The 18,598-nt window shown below is 42.5% G+C and overlaps 1 protein-coding gene across 2 annotated transcripts in view; it reads right to left on the bottom strand.

Moving 5' to 3' along the window:
* Positions 1–18,598, bottom strand: part of SPOCK1 (SPARC (osteonectin), cwcv and kazal like domains proteoglycan 1) — a 519,342-nt gene that overhangs the window by 408,713 nt on the left and 92,031 nt on the right. The gene's annotated exons all lie outside the window — the stretch shown is intronic.

Genomic DNA, 18,598 nt, shown 5'->3' on the forward strand with positions numbered 1-18,598 from the left:
AGAAGCTGGAAGTGTGCTTCATGGAAGAAGGGGCAGGGCAAAAGGCAGAGGGCAAAAATGGCAGCTGTTTCCCCCCACGCCTGGACCCCACCCTCCAGGCAGAAACCAAGGTCCCCTCTCAGAGCCACAGAGATGCAGGAAGCACCAGACCCCTGCCCCGGGGCCACCCTCTCACCATGAAGAAGCTAAGGGACTACCATGAGCCCCACCGGGCTAAACGCTGCTCCTGCTTCTCTGAGGCTCCAGACAGCCCCCCAGCTACCCAGCGAGAAGGACCAAGATGAACAATTCTGCTACCAAGACCCAGATTGCAGAGCGCAAAGGAAGGGAAAAATTGGGCTAATTCCTATCTCAGTTAAGCCAAATACATTTCAATTCCACATTTGATAGGGCCTGTCTTTACTCACGACTAGAAAACCAAGAAAGGAACCCACAGCTGTGTTGTGGATCACCCATGCAGCCTCACCACACATCTGGGGATGCAGAGCCACCCCACAGGTTTCCTGCAATGGCCACACCCCAAACTCTGCTCCCCAATCTGGCACAGCCGGCTGAGCAGAGAGAGAAAACAGAAGTCTTGGTGGCCAAGCCGTGACCTGACTCCATCACCCTCAATTGGGCACCCCGGGCAAGCTGCTGTTCTGCGGGCTCCTGTCCTGGTCCCATTGAGAGGATGTCCATCATTCCAGGGAGGTAAAATGAGAGGGCATGTTCCACCCACTCAAGGAGCCCAGCACCCACAGAGGAGACTCGACACTGACAAAACCCACAGCCAGGCATCTACAAAGGCAGATTCTTACTAGACAGTCACACACAAAAGCAGCGTCAACCCCCGTGCCAAACCCCGTGGGTGCTAAAGACATCTGGAGGAAGGTATTAATTCTGAGCATGAGGTGCGAGTCAGACAGCGAGGACTCCAACAAGAGCAGGAAGGTCAGGCAGGAATGGACGCCTGCCCGCAATCCTAAAGGCAGCCCACGTGACTGGGGGGAGGTGGTGGCAGAACACCACTTTTCCTTCAGCTCTGCCTGGTCGACACCTACCCGCTCAGCACGCGATCCATCTTGAGCACTGGGTGCCGAGGGACTGTCACCATCAGCAGAAAGCCCATTTGGATTCAAAGCTTCTATCTTTCTACTGAGAAGGCCTCTGAGAGGACAGCTCTTCAGAATTACAGGAAGACAGATGGGAAGGGCACGGGCTACGTGCCTGGCACTGTGATAAGGGCGATGCATGCATTTTGCCAATCAAGTCTCTCAGGGAGGATCCACGAGGAGCTTCAGTTAGGTGCTCAGAGCACAGACTCTGGCTTTCTATCCCTGTTGTTCTACTTTCCAACTAGGGGACCGTGAGCCAATGGTTGAGCTTTACCTCAATATCTGCATCTGTAAAACGGAAATAAAATAGAAGTTGCCAAGTAGGGCTGTTACAAGGATTGAGTTACTTAAGTCACTGCTTCAAAAGCCTAAGTGTGAACGTTAGGTACCATTCACTTATGCCATTATATCAGTTTTCACTGAGAACATCAAAGCTCAGAGAAAAAAGTAATTTGCCAGAGGTCAAAGAGCTGGTAAGTAGCAGAGCTGGGTCTCGAACTGAGGTCTCATCCTTCAACAGTGTGAAACATGAAAAGCATCCTGGGATGCTGCTGAATATGGCTAAAACCAACTCAGAGGGAATGAACAGCTTAATTATATCAGTGAAATATGTACTGAAACCGGACATAATTTCATGGTCTGAAAAAAACAGATATAAGATCTATACTTAAACCCCATAGCTGTCAACATAAACCAACTCCTATCCAAGGAGAATGGGCAATTTTAAAGGAATTGGTCTTTTTTTTCCCTCTAGGTAAAGATGACAGCCCTACGCTATACTTTAAGCTACAGTTCACAACTGGGGTAAAATTTGGGAAGAGACAACAGACAGGAAAGGGCAGCAATGAGAAGTGTGAACCCAAGGGCAGGATGTGATAAAAATCACATCCACCTGGGACCCAGGTCGCCGGGTTCTTGCTGCCATTAACTGGCTGAGTGCACCTGAAAGTGGGGGGGGGGGGGTGATTAAGTTAGCCAAGTATTCAATGATCCCCTTAGATGGTGACCCAAGGGTGCCTAAATCCTGCCTGGACCCATCTTCCTCTCCTCCTCAAGCTCCTTGAGGAGAATAGAGGATAAAAAAGCATGGAGCACTACTTTTGTGAGTTCAAATCCCAATATAAAATAACACTGACTCAGGCTAGACCACACAGAGAACTCCTATCACCCAGGCTAACACAAAGAACCTCATTCTCCCAACATAAAACTGGATCACAAGTCTTTCTGCTGAGAAAACAGTCCATTGTACACCCACCAGCACTGGACAAAATGGAGCGAAGTATGTAAGAATGTTTGGAGCATACATCAAGTCACATCACTCCCTGGCTTAAAGCTCATTAGCAGTTTCCCCCCTGCAGAGAATGACATGCTAAGACCTGCCACAAGGCTCTGTAGGTTCTGCACCTGCTCGTCCCTTCCCCCCACCCCTCCCCCACTCACTCTTCTCCTTGCCACACCCCTCCCACAGGCCAAGCTCTCGCCACTTTGGAGCCTTTGCTAATGCTGTTTCTTCTCCCCAAAAGGTTATTTTGCTGTCACTTGATTTCCTTCCTAGCAGTTACTATTATCTGAAAACCTATGATTTGTTTTCTTGCTTATTGCCTGTTTGCTCTCCTAGATCCTAAGTCCCATGAGAAAAAAGCCTGTCTTTGATATTCACTGCTGTGTCCCCAGAACTCAGCATACACTGCAGACAAGGCAGAGTGTCCAGGCCTCCCCAAGTCCACCATGATGGAATGCTCTCGCCAACGAGATGGAAGAGACTGGAGATGAGGAAAGGAGACAATCAGAGACACAGACCCAGACTCAGGGGTGGCTGTGTGGTCTTGCTCTCACATGGCTCCACTAAGATCCTCAGCCCACCAATGTCAAAGATGAAAGAGAAAAGAAAATCCACACTCCTTTGCTGTGACATTATCACACTGTAAGCTCCGCCTCTGGAATTCAAAACCTCCTAAGGGTTCCTGACCTTGAAGCCCACCAATCCTTGCCCTCCTCCTCAGGAATAAAGAGCTGGTCTTCGATTCCAATCCATCCTTGAAGAAAGGTATGGGGAAGAAAGAGACACATCTTCAGCTACCAGATGTAGCCAACATGTAAATAAGACACTTAATCCTCTGTAGACTCCCACTTACTTTGTTTTTTAGACTGCATGACTTTTAAGCTTATTTGCAGTACACAGTCTCCAATTTTATGCTATGAATAAAGGACACAAGCCTCCCCCAAGGACTTATTCCCCAGGAAAGTGAAACAATATGTCAAGAACAGAACATGTATTCCAGGAAGAAACAAGACTGGGGGACATCCCAGCTCTACCATTTATTAGCTATGTAGCCTTGACCATGATTCTTAGCCTCTCTGAGGCTCAGCTTCCTCAGCTGTCAAATGGGAGGATAGCTCCCCCCTTCCCTCCTAGGTGGGTGGGAAGACAGGCTCCAGCACCATGTCTGATGCACAAGTTATGTTGTGTGAAGGTCAGTCCCATCTTCTTCCCAAGCCCCTTCCCTAAACACACACCTGTGAGCACAGTCCACCGGGCTCCTGAGAGGGAGCTTCCAAGTCTGAGGATACCCCAGGCCACCATACAATCTTCAAAGTGTCATGACAACCCACTCCCAACTCCATGCAGGAAATGCCAGACATGATTCCCCACTTCTCCCATCCTCCAAGAGGATCTTCCCTTTCTACATTCAAAGCTGGAACGAGACAATACTGCTGATGCACCAAAGGGGTATGTTTAAGCCCTGTTATGCCCTTCACAAGTGGCATGTGCCTTGGAATCTGAAGGAGAAGGACCGAAAAGAGTCCTTAGGGTCAGGGAAATCCTAAATGCTTGAGCCATGCACAGGTGAACAGGGAGGCTGCACTCCACACAACGGCCTGAGGCTCCCAAACCTCTGTGGGCTGCAGGCCACCGGACAGCTGGGAAAGGCAGTCCGGCCTAGATTCAGTGCATGGCCAAGGTCAAATCTCCAATCTGCCATGTCCTACATGTATGAGCCTCTGCTTCCCTTTCTCTAAAATAGCCTAATAGTACTCTTGCAAGACTGAGATAATGCATGTATACACTTAGCACGCAATAAACATGACATGGGTAAGAGATATACAGCAGACACTCACAGAAGACTAGCTGTTGATTAGCAATCATTGGGTTGGCATGTTCCTCTGTTAGGGTGGAAGGATATACATGCAAATATCCCAATCACTCAGTCCTTCAACATCTATTAAATGCTACATGTCCGGCCCTTGGAGAGTTTGCAGCCTGAAAATTCAGTTTAGCTCAGTTCAGCATTTAGCAGGCATCTCCTGCATTGCAGGCCAGGGTTGAGCACGTGGGGGTGTAGGAAAGGATGTCAAAGCAAAGCAGATGTGGACAGACCAGCAGGGGATCACCATAGGAGCAGCCTGCTCAGGCCATCACACAACCAGCCTTCCCCAGCCCTGAGAACTTAATTTCTTTCCTCGGCTTCATAACACCTCCCATCACTGAACCAAGACCTTACTACCTTTCAAGTCTTCCCACTTTATACCCTTATTATCATGCTCCTGATACTCCACATTCACTGACACTTAATCAAGGTGTTCAGGTGGTTTATTACAAGACCTTCCAGCTGATATATTTCCCCTTATCTGGCAACTCCACCACAACACCCGTTGGTGTTTGAAAAGATCTTCCCGAGGTATCATTTCACTTGTTCCTGATAATAATTAATTTTAAGAACTGATCAAGATGTCCTGGAGAACCGGACTTTGAAAATTGATGGCCAGAGAGGTTTATCGTGACAACCGGGCCTTTGTAAGATGTTCCAAGCAGGTTGGCCGCAGGAAGCAGAAGAAAGGCTGCTTTTTGATAACCATCTCAGGGGCTGCACAGATCACTGCTGTCAAAATCTGTTATTAGTTTCGTTATTCCCAACAAGTTCCGTTTTCTGCCCATTGGATAACTGGCCAGGAAGACATCACTGCATTTTAATGGAGCCAACAAGTATTAAATAAAGACTAAGTCCCACACAGCCTGGGGCACAACGCAAAGGGAGGGCGAGGAGAATGGGTGCTGACCCTGGCATTCACAGGCCCGGGGTGAGCTCCAGGTGGGAGGGAGCATGCCATTCCAGCTCTCCAACTGGCACCAGCCAGGGCACGGTCAGAGATACCCCACACACACACACGGGAGAGTGGCTTTCTCTCCTTAGAGGCTGGGATGGAGAGGGAGGCTGCAATGAGCTGTATGACCGAGTGTCGAGAAGGGGTGTACATGCTGGAAAGGCAGAAATGCTACCTTGAGAAAAACAGCAGGCTTCACGGACGAGCACACCAAGTATGAAGACCCTACCTAGGAAAGGACATTTTCTAGCATCCTGCTTTGGGTAAAACCCAGTGTCACATCACAAATTCCTATGTTCCTCGGTACCAGTGGCAGCAAGGGTTCCATCCAGCAGGAAGATCTTTACCCAGCATGTTCCCAGGGACCAGGTGTGGTTCTGGGCTCTACCGAGGATCTGGTGAAGGACAAGACAATGTTTCATGCCCTCCAAGTCCAGTCGGGGACGCACGCCAATAAAACAATGAAAATAGGTGGTGTGTGAGCGGCTGGAAGAACTGTTTAATCCAGTTCTGGATTTAGCTGAGACTTCCCACAGGCGCCTCTGAGCTAGGGCCTGAAGGGTGGGTCATGATGATCAGGTACCAGGCCCCCTGGGTCACACACAGGCATGGTGGCTCGAGTCCACGCAAATGAGGGCACCCCAAACAGATAGTGACAATCCCCCAGAACACCAAACTCTCACTCCATCCCATGGCTTTCATCCTCTTCTGCAAAAGAAATTCTACTTAGATTTTTTTTTTAAAGTGTTGAATATGAGTTTCCCCCGCTCTCTCCAGGCCTCACCGCCATGGTAAAGAAGAGGTGTGTGTGCCTGACACAGCCACCAAGGGTAAAGAGGAAAGTGGACAAGAGGCACTTTAGGCCTCTGTGATGCAGAGCCCTCGGACTCCAGATGACCCCCCAGATAAACAATCCACCCTAACGACAGAGGGTTGAGGGAAATAACTGCAGACCATGAAGATGGAGGGTGTGAGCCCAATGCAACAGTGACCTCATAAATTACTTCTCTTACCAGATGATTATTTCCCACTCAGCTCAGATGCAAGTGCGCATTCATCAGAGCACAGGTGTGCACCCAGAAGGCCGACTATGCCTCAGGACCTCACTGACAAGCGGCTGGTACAGAGATGATGCTATCATCCAATTTCTGCCCGCTGCGTGCCTTGCTCCAAACTGAACATCCAGCAGCGACAGAGAAGAAGTTGGGCCAGAGTGAAAAATTAGTTGGATTTCCAGTCCTACAGACAACAATCCTGGAAGAGGTGATGTGTGGGAGATGGGTATGTGTGGGGAGAGGTTGCCAAACCAAAATTTGCCACTTTTGACATCAAGGAATTAGCAAACAACTGCAAGGCTGTCTGCTTCATCTTGAGGAGGAACACGGGGAAGCCTAGGTCTCTGCCTGCAAAGGAGAATCTCCAGGCCAAATGGAGGGAAACCTGCTGACTTACTGAAAGTCCCTGAGCACAGAAGGAGCACAGACCAACTGCAGATCCTCAGAGGAAGCCTGGTAATACCAGTGGAGTGTCCACCAGCATCTGGGACCCCAGGCAGGGAGTGCGTGCCGCTCTCAAGTACAGGAGATGGAGATGTCATCCTACAAAAGAGTGTGGCAAATATACTGACATACATGTGCCAGGATGTCCCCCACTGTCCTGTGAGGGGAGGCCTGGGCAAAGGAATTCAGTTTCATTCAACAGAAAATTTGGAGAAGAGACTCCAAGTGCACTCTGATCATGCGTCTCGGTCTTTATGTTCTAACACACGAGCTGCCCAAAATCTAGTGGTAAGTGGTAAGAAGTTACTTTTGAATACAACGTGGATCATGGGATTCTATTTTTATGAAATCTTAAATACTCGCTTTTGGGAAGTGCTGTACCAACAAATTACAGCCATCATCTCACCTTGGACGGACAGGTCTCTACTATTACCTTATTTTGTAATTGAGGACCCTGGCTCAAAGCTCTTCTCAGGCGATCCTGCTGAATATAGACTACACTGATTCCCAGGGACCAGTTTAAGCATTCCTAGCGCATTCTGAGTTTTTCCCCAAGATTCCACTTTATTCTGAATATGAACTGTCAAAAAAAATCAAAACGCACATCTAAACACTAATTCTCTTTTGCTTGTGACAAGTGAAAAACATCACAAGCAAAACCCAAACACATGTATACCATAATGCATTTTACTAACTTCTCATTTTTCTAAAGCAACTTTGATACCAAACATATTAAGAAGTTGATAATTAATAGCTGAGTGGATAGATGGAGGGGATTTATATACACTACCTAGTAGCTCCGGCTGCCTTCCTGAAGGTTCTTCTTTGCCATACCTACTCATCCCCAGCTCCTGGAATGAGCTCCAACTCGCTGGAGCACAAATCACAGCGCTCCCCTGCCCCCACCAAAACCTGAGATAGTCTCCTGGCTTCTCTGAAACTACCACCTTTGGAGAGAGCTATACCACACCTAGATCTTACAGTCCTACATGGAAATCTGCCTCCAGACAGACTTCATTCCCAAATACCTAAATAAACCTTTAACCCTCACAGTCCTCAAATACCAAACAATTCATACTGAGCCTCCAACTTATTCCCATCAACAACCAGTTTGCCAATCACCAGGGTCCAGTAAGTGTGTGGATGACAAAGGCTATATTTAATCAATGAAATACTTGTATTTTTTTTTTTGAAAGATCACCCCTGCTCCACTCCACTCACCCATTCTCCCTAAATCCTGCCTCTAAGTTACCTTAAACCAAAATTAGAGCACTTGCAGGTCAAAGAGCCCATCTCCAACTAATGGTTTACGAAAACATCATCTATACACCAATTTTGAGAAATGATTCCAAATGGAAAGATAATAGAGAAAATCCTTTCTCCAACTCATAACGGTCTGAACAAATTTAATATAGAAGAGGAAAAAAATTGATTCTAAGAGGTCATGCAGATTGGACTGCTTTCCTATCCTATTCCATCCTTCCCAACAGTGTCTGCAATCTGAGACCCTCCTGCTCCCAGCAAGCCCACTGGCTGGGTCAGAGAGACAAGCAGGCCAGTGTCCCTAGGTGTTGAAAGACAGTGACCAAACATGCCTGTCCTTTGTCACTAACCACCTTTCTCGTTTCCCCTTCTGCCGAGCCATCTGCAGGAAAATGTCAACATGTGCTGCAGGGAGAAAATGTATTTGCTAATTTATGTGCTGGGTAAATTCACTTATTCAGTAGAATAATAAAAATGTGACTGCTCACCACCCTTTCCTTCGAGAGTAAAGACATCTTTATTAATGATTTTAAAACCTGAAGAAACGGCAGTGCTTGCTCTGTTTACATTTCCCTATATTAAATGCAAGACATTCTCTTGCTGGTGGCAAAACATCGAAACTACCCTTCTGGTCATGATTTATTGCTGGAGGAATTTTATTAAATTGGGATGTGACCATGTGTCTAGCTATCAATTACATCACTGGGAAAAGAAAACAACAGAGATTTACATTTTCAGTAATTCCTGAAATAAGCACTCTATGTTCCTGGAGGTGTTAGAAAATATTTTCCAAGACTTCCTATTTTAACCCCCTAAGGTCCAGAGCTTCAAACGTTCACTATGCTGCTGTTAAAAAGAGTCACAGATAATCCTAGTCTTTCTCCCCCTTGTACTAACTGGAGGATATTACATCTTATCCCCCATGTGCTGTAGCTTTGCTGATCAAAGCCTGTTCTACCACAGACCTCCTTGATTCTGAATTTGGCCTGAATCCACAAATGAACATTCAATTAGGACCAGAAAAGCATTCAGATTTGGGCTAGCACAGTTATAAATAAACTGGAAGAGGAGATACAGGATGACATTTTAAGTCCTAGTTAGAGGATCTGAGGCACTTGGGGGGTTAAATTTCAGTAGATAAAGAAAAAAAGTATTTCAGAATAAGTATGTAAATAGAGATTTATTAATAATTCCTGGACTAAGTAAGAAGGTGACACAGATAGAGAAGGTCCCCAGTGTTGGAAATTCCAATCATAAAAGGCAGTTCCTTTGTATTACAAGCACACAAATACTTCTGAATTGAATCAGGGCTACTGGCAACTCCCTGGGCTGGCTTTTAAAATAGGATTTGTGAGAGAATAGGGAAAATCCAACCCATGTGTTTACGTAGCTATTGAAGGCGACTAGCAGAAGGAAAAACTGTGAACTCCATAGTCCAGGGTGTAATGACATGCACAAAATTTAGAAGAAAGGATCCCTTAAGTTGCAATCAAGGTGACAGCTAGGTCTTGCCTTCTCCCTCCATCGAAAAGAATAGTGCACACTGTCTAGATCCAATAATGGGGCAAAGAGGTAATTCCTTGTTCCAGACAACACATCCCAGAAGCTCTACCCCAATGAACACTGAGCCAGAAAGGCACAACTAGATAATCCCTAACTGGCCAATTGTACAAATGAATCAAAATTAAAGTAAAGGCCCTTATTTTCATAACCCAGAGTCTGGTAGTAAGCTCACCTTGCTTCTGGAAAAAAGACCAAACTTTTGCTGAACTACATCCATTTACTTTCCTGTTAATTCAACTGAATGAAAAACTCATTAGCTAACACACTTAAGTGTTACCTTAGCAACCCTGACAAATCACATACTCCCAAATACTATAAAATCTCAGGTCATCTTGCTGACTCTCAAAAACCTAAGCAGATGAAAACCATAAATCCATAGATCCTAGAACTTGAATGAACCACAAGCCCAAGGAACAGGAAGAAAACTGAAGGCATGTCATAATCAACTGCACCAAACCAGTGGTAAACAGAAAATCTTAAAAGTAGCCATGGATAAAAAAGATGTCACATAGAGAAGAACAAGAAAAAAGAAAAAAAAATAAATTTCACCATGGCAATAACACAAACAAAAATACAGATGAGCAACATCTTTAAAGTACATAAAGAAAAAAAAACTGTCAACCTAGATGGAATTCTATACCTGGCAAAAATGTCTTTCAAAAATAAAGTTGAAATAAAGAATTTTCAGACAGACAAAAGCTGTTAAGAATTCATCACTAACAGGGGCGCCTGGGTGGCTTGGTCGGTTAAGCGTCCGACTTCAGCTCAGGTCATGATCTCACGGTCCGTGAGTTCGAGCCCCGCGTCAGGCTCTGTGCTGACAGCTCAGAGCCTGGAGCCTGTTTCAGATTCTGTGTCTCCCTCTCTCTCTCTGCCCCTCCCCTGTTCATGCTCTGTCTCTCTCTGTCTGAAAAACAAATAAAAACGTTAAAAAAAATGTTAAAAAAAAAAAAGAAAAAAGAAAAAAAGAATTCATCACTAACAGAGCTGACGTACAAGAAACGTTAAAGGTAATACTTAGGCAGAAGGAAAACTACCCAGATGCAAATAGAGACTTATAGAAAGATACCAAGAACTCTGGAAATGGTAACAGCATGGGCTATCAAAATCAACAAAGTTATATATATTAATTGCTTTCCTTACAGTAATTATCTTGTTTAAAATGTGTTTTAACCTTTTAGCTCTTGGCTGTATAGTTTAGCTCTTGCTTTCTTTCATACTGTCTTGAACTTAGGAGAGCAAAATAATAGCTTTATATAACACTATTCAAAGATAACATAGCTCAGGACTCCAGAAAATCTCTTATTCTCCCTAAAGAGCTAGAACACTGGGGGAAATGAAATAAAATATATAGTGGAAAAAGCAACCTATAACTCACTGAAAAAACCCAAAAGCTATCAAAAATAATATGAATGAGAAACCGCCAAACCTTTTTCCAACGTCTTTGTACCATTTCACATCGTTGAATGCAATCCATCAGAGTGTGAGATATTCCACACCTTCATCAACACCAGGTACTGTCAGTCTTTTCAATGTTATCCAGTGTATTGGAAATGAAACAGTACATATTCATTTCCATAATGACTAACAGTTTTTATCTCTTCATGTGTTCAGTGCCCATTTGTAGTTCTCCTTTTATGAAATTTTGTTCCAATCTTTGGCCCATTTCCTAATTTGGTTGTCTTCTCATTATAAAGTTGTAATATTTCATTACATATTCCACATTCAAGTCTTTTGTCATACACATATACATGCGTATACACACACAAAACACACACACACACACATACATATTCTCCCAGCCTCTGACTTGTTTTTTCATTTTCCTAATGAGTTGTTTCAAAAAGCTTATGGGAAGTCCCAAGCTGGAAACAAACCAAATGTCCATCAACAGATGAATGGATGAACAAAATATGTTATATCCACACAATGGAATACTAATCAGCAATAAAAATAATGAATTACTGATATACACAATAGCATGAACAAATCTTAAAAAAGATAATACTAAGAAGCTAAACATAAAACATTACATACTGTATGATTTCGTATATATGGTAAAACTTATGTACAGTGACAGAAAGTATATCAGGTCTCCTGGGGCTGGAGAATTGATTGCAAAGGTTCCAGAGGAAACTTATAGTAATGGAAATGTTTTAAATCTTAATTTTAGTGGGGCACCTAGGTGGCTTAGTTAAACATCCAACTGTTGACTTCGACTCAGGTCATGATTTAACCATTTGGGAGTTTGAGCCCCACGTCGGGTTCCATGCTGACAGTACAGAGCCTGCTTCGAATTCTCTCTCTCCCTCTCTCTGCCCCTCCCCCCTGCTATCTAAATAAATAAACAAACAAACATACTTAAAAAAAATAAATCTTCTTTGTGGGGGAAGAGAGGACGGAGACTGGGGAGGGGGGAGAACAAGGGAAAATCACCCCTCCCCAAAGCAGCAGGAGAGAAAGTGGAAAATTGGAAACAGCTACAGAGACTAAACCAAAAAGGGAGAAAGGAGAGAGTTTAAATTCCATTAATACTGTAAACAAGGGGAATGCAAAGGCTGCAACTCCGCAGCTCGATATCTGGCAGTGCTCTGGTGGGAAGGATGAATCCCCAGGAACAGAGTGGGGTCCAGGAGGTTCTCGGGCCACACGGAGAAAAGAGGTTCTACTGCTGGAGGGACATTTGGTGGAGACTGGGGAAGCCACCTGGTCCCAGCAGACCCCAGAGGGCAGCCACGTTCGCTCGTGCTAGGGAAGGTCATTAAGGGTGAAGCCTGGTGCCAGATGTGTGCTGTGATTTTCCATAATCCCTGACACGCTACTGCTACACTGTCTCGCAAACATTTTCTGGGATGCGCTGGCACCTGGCCACAGTCTTGGGGAACCAGCAACAGCGGGTCCAGTGGGCGTACCTGGGTGCAGCCGATATTCGGCCATTGCTCATTCGACCATTGCTCAGTGAGACCCTCCTGCAGAAGGCCGGAACGGGTCAAAGCCACAGACCTTCTTAAGTAGGGGGCCGGGGAAAACAGCCGCATCTGAGACAAGGCTTGGGAGAGAGGTGCTGCCTGGGGCCTGGTCACTGAGAGTGGAGAAGCGGGGAGTGGACGAGAGCTGAAGACAGAGTGCGCAACTGCTGATCCGGGAGAACAGACTGGGTAGCTGGGTGGTGCCATATTGACTGCTCCCGCGCATGCGCGTACACACCTACGAGCCCTGCAACAATCCACCCAAATAGGTTAGCAGCGCCCCCTAGTGGAGAGCGGAGCTGTTACACTGAGCCCCGCCCAACTGGGCCAACTTCGCTCTTCAAGAACACAAGTCTCACCACCAGCTTAATTTATTGACTATAAAGAGCTACATAGACTGACTTCTAGGCAAAAATGAAGCAATTTCAGTCCTACTTCAATCTGTTAGCAGGTTCATCTATTCAATTTTTTTTTGTTTTTTTTTCTTTTTCCTTTTTCTCTTTTACAATTCTTTTCTCTTTCTTGAATACAGAAAGAAGAAAAACTCATTTTTATTTTCCATTTTTATTAAAAATACCTTTAACTTTTATTACTATACTTTTTACTTTTGTGTAAATTTTTTCAAATTCTACTTTACTTCCATCATTTTATTTTAGCCTACTTCAGTGTATTCACCTTTTAAAATTCTCAATTTCCTTTTTTTCTTTTTCTTTTTTCCTCTTTTTCATTTCTTTTCCTTTTCTTGAATGCAGAAAGAGAAAAACTTCATTTTTACTTTCAATTTCTATTAAAATGTTTTTATTTAATTTTTACTACCATATTTTTTGCTGTTACGTAAGTTTTCTCAAATTATGTTTTACTTCCATCATGTTATTTTAGTCTACTACAGTGTATTCACTTTTTCAAATTTTCAAATGATTTTTTCTTTTCTTTATCTTTTTTTCTTTTTCATTTCTTTCCTTTTTTCTTAATTACATAAAAGGAAAAATTCATATTTATTTTTAATTATTATTAAAAATATTTTTAATTTTTTGTACTACATTCTTTACTTTTCTGTATATTTTTTCAAATTCTATTTTACCCCCATCATCTCATTTTAGTCTACTTCAGTGTATTCATTTTTTCAAATTTTCAAATGATTTCCTTCCCCCCCTTTCTTTTTCTTTAATCTGTCAAACCACGTTCAACACCCAGACCAAAACACACCTAGGATCTAGCATCATCTATTCGATTTGTGTGTGTGTGTGTGTGTGTGTGTGTGTTCAATTTTTAATTTCAATATTTTTTAATTTTAATTTTAATTTTTTAATTTCAATTTTTCTACCTCATTAATTCCTTTTCTCCCTTCAAAATGACAAAACAAAGGAATTCACCCCATAAGAAAGAGCACGAAGAAACGACAGCCAGGGATTTAACCAACACAGATGCAAGCAAGATGTCTGAACCAGAATTTAGAATCACAATAATAAGAATACTAGCTGGAGTCAAAAATAGATTAGAATCCCTTTCTGCAGAGATAAAAGAAGTAAAAAATAGCCAGAATGAAATTAAAAATGCTATAACTGAGCTGCAATCACAGATGGATGTAGCAGCAGCAAGGATGGACGAGGCAGAACAGAGAATCAGCGATATAGAGGACAAACATACAGAGAATAACGAAGCAGAGAAAAAGAGGGAGATTAAGGCAAAAGAGCACAATTTGAGAATTAGAGAAATCCATGACTCATTAAAAAGGAAAAACTTCAGAATCATAGGGGTCCCAGAAAAGGAAGAGAGAGAAATAGGGGTAGAAGGGTTATGTGAGCAAATCATAGCAGAAAACTTTCCTAACCTGGGGAAAGACACAGACATCAAAATCCAGGAAGCACAGAGGACCCCCATTAGATTAAAAAAAAACCCGACCATCAACAAGGCATAGCATAGTCAAATTCACAAAATACTCAGGCAAGGAAAGAATCATGAAAGCAGCAAGGGAAAAAAAGTCCCTAACATACAAAAGAAGGCAGATCAGGTTTGCAGCAGACCTATCCACAGAAACTTGGCAAGCCAGAAGGGAGTGGCAGGATATATTCACTATGCTGAATCAGAAAAATATGCAGCCAAGAATTCTTTATCCAGCAAAGCTGTCATTCAAAATGGAAGGAGAGATAAAAAGTTTCCCAGACAAAAATTAAAGGAGTTGTGACCACTAAACCAGCCCTGCAAGAAATTTTAAGGGGGACTTTCTGAGGGGAGAAAAGATGGGAAAAAAAATAATAAATAATACACACACACACACACACACACACACACACACACACCAAAATCAACAAAAGATTAGAAAGGACCAGAGAACATCACTAGAAACTCCAACTCTACAAGCATCATAATGGCAATAAATTCATATCTTTCAGTACTCACTGTAAACGTCAATGGATTCAATGCTCCAATCAAACCACATAGGGTAACAGAAGGGATAAGAAAACAAGATCCATCTATATGCTGTTTACAAGAGACCCACTTTAGACCTAAAGACACCTTCAGATTGAAAATAAGGGGATGGAGAACTATCTATCATGCTAATGGTCAACAAAAGAAAGCCAGAGTAGCCAGACTTATATCAGACAATCTAGACTTTAAAATAAAGAGTGTATCAAAGGATGCAGAAGGGCATTATATCATAATCAAGGGGTCTATAGACCAAGAAACACCCCACTCACAGCAATGAACAGATCATCTAATCAAAAAATCAACAAGGAAACAATGGCTTTGAATGACATGCTGGACCAGATGGACTTAACAGATATATTCAGAATATTGCATCCTAAAGCAGCAGAATATATATTCTTCTCCAGTGCACATGGAACATTCTCCAGAATAGACCATATACTGGGACACAAATCAGCCCTAAATAAGTACAAAAAGATCGAGATCATACCGTGCATATTTTCAAACCACAATGCTATAAAACTTGAAATCAACCACAAGAAAAAATTTGGAAAAAATCTGGAGACTGAAGAACACCCTACTAAAGAATGAATGGGCTAACCAAGCAGTTAAAGAGGAAATGTAAAAGTATATGGAAGTCAGTGAAAATGATAATACCACAACCAAAACCTCTGGGACGCAGGAAAGGTGGTCATAAGAGGAAAGTATGTAGCAATCCAGGCCTTCCTAAACAAGGAAGAAAGATCTCAGATACACAACCTAACCTTACAACTTAAGGGACTGGAAAAAGAATAGCAAATAAAACCCAAAAACAGCAGAAGACAGGAAATAATAAAGATGAGAGCAGAAATTAATGCTATCGAAACAAAAAAAACAGTAGAACAGATCAATAAAACCAGAAGCTGGTTCTTTGAAAGAATTAACAAAATTAATAAACCACTAGCCAGTTTGGTCAAGAAGAAAAAGGAAAGGACTCAAATAAATAAAATCAAGAATGAAAGAGGAGAGACCACAAGCAACACAACAGAAATAAAAACAATAATAAGAGAATATTATGAGCAATTATATGCCAATAAAATGGATAATCTGGAAGAAAAGGGCAAATTCCTAGAAACCTATACACTACCAAAACTGAAACAGGGAGAAATAGGAAATTTGAACAGACCCATAACCAGTAAGGAAATCGAGTTAGTAATAAAAAATCTGCCAAAAAACAAGAGTCCAGGGCCAGATGGCTTTCCTGGGGAATTCTACCAAACATTTAAGGAAGAGTTAACACCTATTCTCTTGAAACTGTTCCAAAAAATAGAAATGGAAGGAAAACTTACAAACTCTTTCTTTGAAGCCAGCATTACCTTGACTCCAAAACCAGACAGAGACCCACTAAAAAAGGAGAACTATAAACCAATTTCCCTGATGAACATGAATGTAAAAATCCTCAACAAGATATTAGCCAACCAGATCCAACAATACATTAAAAAAATTATTCACCATGGCCAAGTGGGATCTATACCTGGGATGCAGGGCTGGTTCAAAGCCGCAAAACAATTAACGTGATTCATCACATCAATAAAAGAAAGGACAAAACCATATGATCCTCTCAATAGATGCAGAGAAAGCATCTGACAAAATACAGCATCCTTTTTTGATAAAAACCCTCAAGAAAGTAGGGACAGAAGGATCATACCTCGAAATCATAAAAGCCATATATGAATGACCCAATGCTAATATCATCCTCAATGGGGAAAAACTGACAGCTTTCCCCCTAAGGTCAGGAATGAGACAGGGATGTCCACTCTCACCATTGTTATTCAACATAGTATTGGAAGTCTTAGCCTCTGCAATCAGACAACACAAAGAAATAAAAGGTATCCAAATCAACCAGGAGGAGGTCAAACATTCACTCTTTGCAGATGACATGATACTCTATATGGAAAACCCAAAAGATCCCACCAAAAACTGCTAGAACTGCTTCATGAATTCAGCCAAGTTGCAGGATATAAAATCAATGCACAGAAATCAGTTGCATTCCTATACACCAACAATGAAGTGACAGAAAGAGAAATCAAGGAATCGATCCCATTTACAGTTGCCCAAAAAACTATAAAATACCTAGGAATAAATCTAACCAAAGAGGTGAAAATTCTATACACTGAAAACTATAGAAAGCTTATGAAAGACACTGAAGAAGACACAAAAAAAAATGAAAAAGAGTCCATGCTCCTTGATAGGGAGAACAAGTATTGTTAAAATGTCGATACTACCCAAACAATCTACATATTCAATGTAATCCCTATCAAAGTAACACCAGCATTCTTCACAGAGCTAGAACAAATAATCCTAAAATTTGTATGGAACCAGAAAAGACCCTGAATAGCCAAAGCAATCTTGAAAAAGAAAACCAAAGCAGAAGGCATCACAATCCCAGACTTCAAGCTATACTACAATGCTGTAATCATCAAGACAGTATGGTACTGGCACAAGAACAGACACTCAGATCAATGGAACAGAATGGAGAACCCAGAAATGGACCCACAAACGTATGGCCAACTCATCTTTGACAAAACAGCAAAGAAGATCCAATGGAATAAAGACAGTCTCTTCAGCAAGTGGTGCTAGGAAAATTGGACAGCAACAAGCAGAAGAATGAACCTGGACCACTTTCTCAAACCATACACAAAAATAAACTCAAAATGGATGAAAGACCTCAACGTAAGACAGGAAGCCATCAAAATCCTCAAGGAGAAAGCAGGCAAAAACCTCTTTGATCTTGGCCACAGCAACTTCTTACTCAACATGTCTCTGGAGGCAAGGGAAACAAAAGCAAAAATGAACTACTGGGACCTCATCAAAGTAAAAAGCTTCTGCACACTGAAGGAAACAATCAACAAAACTAAAAGGCAACCGACAGAATGGGAAAAGATATTTGCAAATGACATTTCAGATAAAGGGTTAGTATCCAAAATCTATAAAGAACTTCTCAAACTCAACACCCAAAAAACAAATAATCCAATGAAGAAATGGGCAGAAGATATGACTAGACACTTCTCCAAGGAAGACATCCACATGGCCAACAGACACATGAAAAAATGCTCAACATTACTCATCATCAGGGAAATACAAATCAAAATCACACTGAGATACCACCTCACACCTGTCAGAGTGGCTAACAACTCAGGCAACAACAGATGTTGGCAAGGATGCGGAGAAAGAGGATCTCTTTTGCATTGTTGATGGCAATGCAAGCTGGTGCAGCCACTCTGGAAAACAGTATGGAGATTCCTCAAAAAACTAAAAATAGAACTACCCTACAACCCAGGAATTGCACTACTAGGCATTTATCCAAGGGATACAGGTGTGCTGCTTCGAAGGGACACATGCACCCCCATGTTTATAGCAGCACTATCAACAATAGCCAAAGTATGGAAAGAGCCCAAATGTCCATCGACAGATGAATGGATAAAGAAAATGTGTCTACACACACACACACACACACACACACACACACACACACACACACAGTGGAGTTATTACTCGGCAATCAAAAAGAATGAAATCTTGCCATTTGCAACTACGTGAATGGAACTGGAGGGTATTATGCTAAGTGAAATTAGTCAGAGAAAGACAAAAATGATATGACTTTACTCATATGAGGACTTTAAGAGACAAAACAGAT

This window comes from Felis catus, chromosome A1, assembly GCF_018350175.1.
Source record: "Felis catus isolate Fca126 chromosome A1, F.catus_Fca126_mat1.0, whole genome shotgun sequence".
In the NCBI taxonomy this organism is placed as follows: Eukaryota; Metazoa; Chordata; class Mammalia; order Carnivora; family Felidae; genus Felis; species Felis catus.